Below are 5,886 nucleotides of genomic sequence, written 5' to 3'. Positions count from 1 at the left end.
TTCACAAGTCCAGCTGGTCACCTGTGCTTCTGACCAGCTGACTATAAATCAGGGGTTCGCTGAGTCTGGGTTTGAGTAATTTGCTGGAGTGGCTCCCAGAACCCAGAGAAACATTTTACTTATTAGATTATCAGGTTTTTTGTTTTTATGAAACAAAACCAAAGAAAAGAAACAACTTAGAACTATCCAGATGGAAGAGATGCACAGAGCAAGGCATGGGTGTGGGGGCGGGGGAGCTCCCGGGTCCTCTAAGCATACTTCTCGTCTTGAATATCCACCTGTTCACCAACTTGGAAGCCCCGGAAGCCCTGTCCTTTTGTTTTATTCTGGGGTCTTCATGACATAGGCATGGCTGGTTAGATAACTGGCCTTGGGCAACTGATTCAACATCCATGTCCTGGCCCCTGCCCAGAGATCTGGGGTAAGACTGAGAGCCAGCCCTCTAACTGTATGGTAGGCTCCACTGGCAACCAGCCCCCATCCTTAGGTGGGCTGCAAAATCACCTCATTAAAATAACAAAAAATGCCTCCTCCCTTCCACCATCACTTAGGAAATTAGGTTCTCAGGAGCTTTTTGCCAGAAACAGGGGGGAAAAATGCGTATTTCTTATAAATCACATGATATTGGCACGTTGGAAGCTGCTCTATGGAATGAATGAGAAAATACTATACATTATCTCTGTTGTCGTATTTGTTGTTTTCTGATGTTCATGAAGTTAGCTATCAAATTCCTATTGATCCTATGTTCACATGCAACCATCAAAAGGATATGAGAAATACTCGGTGTGGTGGGGGAAAACAAAACCCAAGGACGGAAGGTTTTGTTGGAGTGGCTGCCTGTGCTCCCCTCTTCGGGATCAGGGCCAGATGGTGACTGCAGGGAAAAGAGCAGAGCAGAGCGGGGCGCACAGGAGGGCAGGGAACGCAGAAGCAGTGCTGAGTGCTGGCTGGGGTGGGGCTTAGTCCCTCCGGGGCTCCCTCACTTCTGCACCTGGAAGTGTTACACTTACTTGTGGCATTAAGTCTCCTTTGCCCTTCTGTTTCCTCTTGCTACTCTTATTATCTACCCCAACACCTTTCCTTCTCTCTGCCTGTCTCTCCTTCCCCACCAACCCCTTTTCATTTCCTTTTCTTCTCTCTTTCCTTTCCTTCCTCATCTCCCTGCTCTCCTCTTTCCCTTTTCCTTCTCTTCCTTTCTCTATTACCAAATTCACTGACACAAATTTACACTCACACCAGCATTGATACAAACATGCCTGTTTCCTTACATTCCCATAAAAACTAGACATTGTAAAGAAAAGTTTACGCTTTCTCACTATGTGAAGAGAAAAGTAATCTCTTGTGTATTAAAATGTATTCAATGTATTCAAATGTTTGAGGAGGGATAAGGTGAGTAACAGCTGTACCTCTGTCTTAGGTGCTTTTCATTATTATCACTTCACAACAATACTGGAAAGAGTCTTTCTTCTATATAAATGAGAAATAAGGGTCTACTAGATTAAATAACTTTCCCACCAAAAAGGAAAAAATAAACACCACTGGTAAAGTGCAGGTCCGTGATCAAACGGCATAGATTTATTTTATGAAAACTAGGTGCAGGGTGTTTTGTTAGGGACAAATCATGCAAATGAGCCCCAGGATAGCATCCAAGGAATACAAAAAGATATCTTTATACATTTATCTGACACAGTTATTTATTCCGTGCATAGTGAAATGTCACTTTGCATGTGTAAGGCATTGAAGGTAAATAGGAAACAAATGGTTATTTTTCTCTCAAGAAATTTACAATATATTAAAGAAGAGAAGCAAGAAATACACGTAATTATAATCCAGGTTCGCGTGTCATAAAACAAAGTGAGGGGAGGTTAAGGGTAACAGCTGCTCAGGAAAGTGTCTCTGGGTTGAAGAGCTTGTAGGTGGATTGGCTCTCGCTTATGCGGAAGGCGGGGTATGGCCACGCCTAGATGTCTAAGAAAGAAGTTTGTTAATACCGAGGAACTGTGTAGTTAGAAAATTTCAGGGTTATAAATTTGCGTTTTCCAAGTAATTCAGATACTGAGGACGATTGGAAGTGTTAAAAAAAACCCGAAATGCATCATGGGCTTGTTGAGTACACGCATGTTGGGAGAATTTCCTGGGTGTTGGTAGACACTGGAGATGAGATCAGAGAACAGGGGAGAGGAAATAGAGAAGTTTCTATTTCATTCCTATTTGATGTTAATAGCTTTGAACACAGAACATGCTAAATTTTTGTCATGCCATGTACACTATATCTAGATTAACTCATGTGTGAACAGCTATCAAGCTGTTGTGTACTCTCAGGGAAGTCGATGTGTGTAAATGGATTTGGAAAATGGAATGTGGAAGAGAAGAAATTAGAAAGAGGGCACTGGGTTGGCGGTGGGAAGGTAGAGGGGTGGATCCAGAAACATAATTTAGATGTCTCCTTGTGTCCTTCCCCAACCTGGCTAGTATCTGTGACCTAGAGAATGAGAAGCTGCAGATAGAAACTGAAGATCTTCTCAAAGAGGGCTCTGTGAGGCACGGAGCACACACAGGATTGTTTAAGTATCCAAGTGACTGAGTCATCACAATATAGGACCATGATTGTCTTCCTCCCATCCATGCAGAGCATGCTGTGACTCTGATGGGTACAAGCTCTATGCTGTCCAATTCAACCGCCATTAGCAATATGCTATTTACATTTAAAGTGATTAAAAGTAAATAATATAAGACATGTAGGTCCTCAGTCAGACTAACCATATTTGAACTCTGTAGCCACTTTTAGGTAGTGACTCCTGCACTGAAGAGTGTAAACATAAAGCATTCCTGTAATCACAAGAAGATCGATTGGACAGCAATAGAATTTGACCGCAGGGCTAAGCAGAGCAACAGCAAAGACTGCAATGCTTGGTGGGAGACTGGACATGATAGTGCAGCAGGGAAGCCTGAAAAGATTCTCCTTGAAGACTCCCAGGACCACCTGAGAGCACTTTCAAAGAGATATGGCTGCAAGGAAGCAGGTGAGTTAAAGACACAGTGAACTTGGTGCTGTTGCTATTATTGTTGTTAGTCCCCTCTTATATAATTGGGAAACTTTGTGAGTAAAAGCTGATTAAATAAGAGATCAGATCTTATATATTGAGAATGTGCAGGTAAAAAAGAGTAGATCCATCTAGCCAGGATCAACAGCAATGGCCAATGCTACCAGAACTGCCAGCAACTAACATGTATTAGACACGTACCACGTGGTAGGCACTGTTCTAAGTGCTTCGCTTGTGTTAACTCATTGAATCCTCACAGCACCTGTAGGAGGCTGATACTCTAAATATCCACATTTTGTATCTGAATGCAAAAACCAATGGAAGGTCATATAAAACAAGCTGTCTGATTCCACGCTCCATACTTGCTACATGAAAATCGAAGTGACTAATTCTTGGTATAGTAATAGCAGAGGTAAAGACTTATTCTGAAATGAGGAAGGGCAGAGCAGTGGGAAGTTATGGGTACTAGACACATTTGATTCATACTCTGGTTAAGGCAGAACAAAACAAAACATTAAAAAAATTAAAAAAGACATAAGGTCAAAGGCAGAAAAGCATCATTAAAGGAGAAACTATTTCACACAGATCCAGCCACAAGCCACTGAGTCCACAACACCAACAAGAATGTAAGGGATGGACTTCAAATGATTGAGTCTGCAACTATCTGTGTCAAGGACAGTTTTTTTTTTAATTTCCCAGGACAACTCTGATTGATCGTGGGGCTGGAGCGGAGCTATGTGGAGAAGGACTCTGAGACTCCATAGGAATGCATGTGAATATTAATTTGTAATACTTGCCATGGTGGGGGAAGGCAGATAATCAGCATACATAGAAAGTGTCTGCCATTCTGAAGTGGGGAAATATGAAGGAAGAAGTTTCAGGCTAGAAGCAGAACTTAAAAAAATTGTTTTATGTTTATTATTTTTGAGACAGAGAGAAACAGCATCAGCGAGGGAGGGGCAGAGAGAGAGGGAGACACAGAATGTAAAGCAGGCCCTCAGCTCCCGGCTCTCAGCACAGAGCCCAACGTGTGGCTTGAACCAATGAACTCAGATCATGACCTGAGCCAAAGTCAGATGCTCAGCTGACAGAGCCAACTAAGTGACCTTAGAAGCAAAACTTTTCAAACAAATAAATTAACATCCATGTCCATAATGCTGCATATTAAAAATGTCTAATTTTAAAGAAACAATGTATAATACAGGACCAGAAAAGAATACCGTAGTCAATGTTCAAATGGAAGGTATATTAAGATGTAACAATTCCATTGTTTCTGTGAATTTAGAAATCCATCTGTCATAGAGTTGGACAATTTCAAGCATATCTAATTCCTATTTTCTTGAGTATTTAGATTGGGCACCACACTATTCTGCTGGGTTATAAAAGGAGTCAGGAAATTTCCAGATTCCATATCACATGTATGGATGGCACTGGCCCAAGAGGCGCAGATATGCCTTGATCTGGCCCTTTGTTACCATCTGTACCCCTCCTGCTTTCCTGCCATCAGTGCACAGGGTATACTTAAGGGGTTGAGGGAGCACTGAGGCAAAACTAAAGGCGTGATTTTTCCCTTTCATTCTGCCCTTGTAGAAGACTTGGCCCTAATAAGTCCCTTTACCGGCCACTCACAACTTCCCCTTTTTAGCATCAGCTGACAACCACTTACATAGTCTCTCTTCTGGCAGAGAGCAGTGAATTATCATGCTACTCAACAGTAAAGGTAACTCAGTAGAGATACAAAGTGTTGATTAGATTTTATTTGTTCTAACTATGCAAAGTGTAACATTTGAAGAGGTAAAATTATTATCAGAAGAGCAATGTGCCTCTCTCTCTCTCTCTTCTCTTAGAACATGTGTGGGAGGATGGTTGTGACTCTTATGTTACATCAGTACTGTTTTCAGAATTTTCCTATAGCCTGAGTCATCATGGATATGAGTCCTTGGTGGACCAGTGGATGAATTATTTTGATGTTGAGAAACTGGCTTACATAAGCTTGGCTTCTACTAAACGCTCGACATGTATCTGCTGAATTGAACTGACTTCATCTTTTATACCTTCACACGTTACCTATGACGTACTAAGCAAGACACCAAAGTCCTCTTGCCTGGAGAACATGCATGGTGTTACTCAGAAAGTGTCATGACACAATATAATAAAAGCACTTCTTATTTTGAATTTCAAGCAGAAAGAGTTGTGTTGCCTCTGAAATCATTATGACCCCTCTCATATACCAGAGTAAAACAACAACAACAACAACAACAAAAAAAAACAACCCAAGTCATTACATAGAATAAATGCATCATTGCATAGACATTCCCAACATTAACAAAGACAGGCTCAAAGTTCAAAGACTGCCCCTTCGAGCAGTTGTCAAGCAAGAACCAAGACTGAGCAAGGGTCCTGCAGCAGGAATCATATACCCAGCCCAAAAGAGATGGGATGGGACAGGAGCAGAGAGCCCCAGAACAGCTACCGGGGGAGATCAAGGTCAAAGCCATCTAGTCACACTGCTTAAGTATTGCCATCAATTCCTAGTGACATGAGGTGCAATGATTTTAACCCTACACACACACACACACACACACACACACACACACCACCTTACTGTATATACCTCCTAATGTATTTTCTTCAGATACACATAGTAAAGTACATATGGTTTAAAAAAACAGAAACCAAATGAAGACCCAGGTCACTAGTCCATACAGCTCACGAAAGTTTAAATCAAGCTCGTGTTGAATAATCCTGAATTTTGTGAAACAAGTTTTTTTTTCTGGTTTTGCTCAAGGCTTTGCATTTTTTGAGAGAATTATGAACAAAGTTAATGCTAAGTGATATGATG

At 41.4% G+C, this 5,886-nt stretch overlaps 1 long non-coding RNA gene across 1 annotated transcript; it reads left to right on the top strand.

The window, feature by feature from the left end:
* The first annotated feature begins 2,848 nt into the window (after positions 1–2,848).
* Positions 2,849–5,232, top strand: LOC115275717. Its single transcript, XR_003901711.1, has 3 exons — positions 2,849–3,023; positions 3,744–3,816; positions 4,892–5,232. It is a non-coding gene; the product is annotated as an uncharacterized LOC115275717 (long non-coding RNA).
* The last annotated feature ends 654 nt before the right edge of the window (positions 5,233–5,886 follow it).

The sequence above is a fragment of the Suricata suricatta genome, chromosome 13, assembly GCF_006229205.1.
Source record: "Suricata suricatta isolate VVHF042 chromosome 13, meerkat_22Aug2017_6uvM2_HiC, whole genome shotgun sequence".
Lineage (NCBI taxonomy): Eukaryota > Metazoa > Chordata > Mammalia > Carnivora > Herpestidae > Suricata > Suricata suricatta.
Note: the sequence above shows the minus strand (reverse complement) of the source record. Positions and strands in the feature narration are given on the sequence as shown.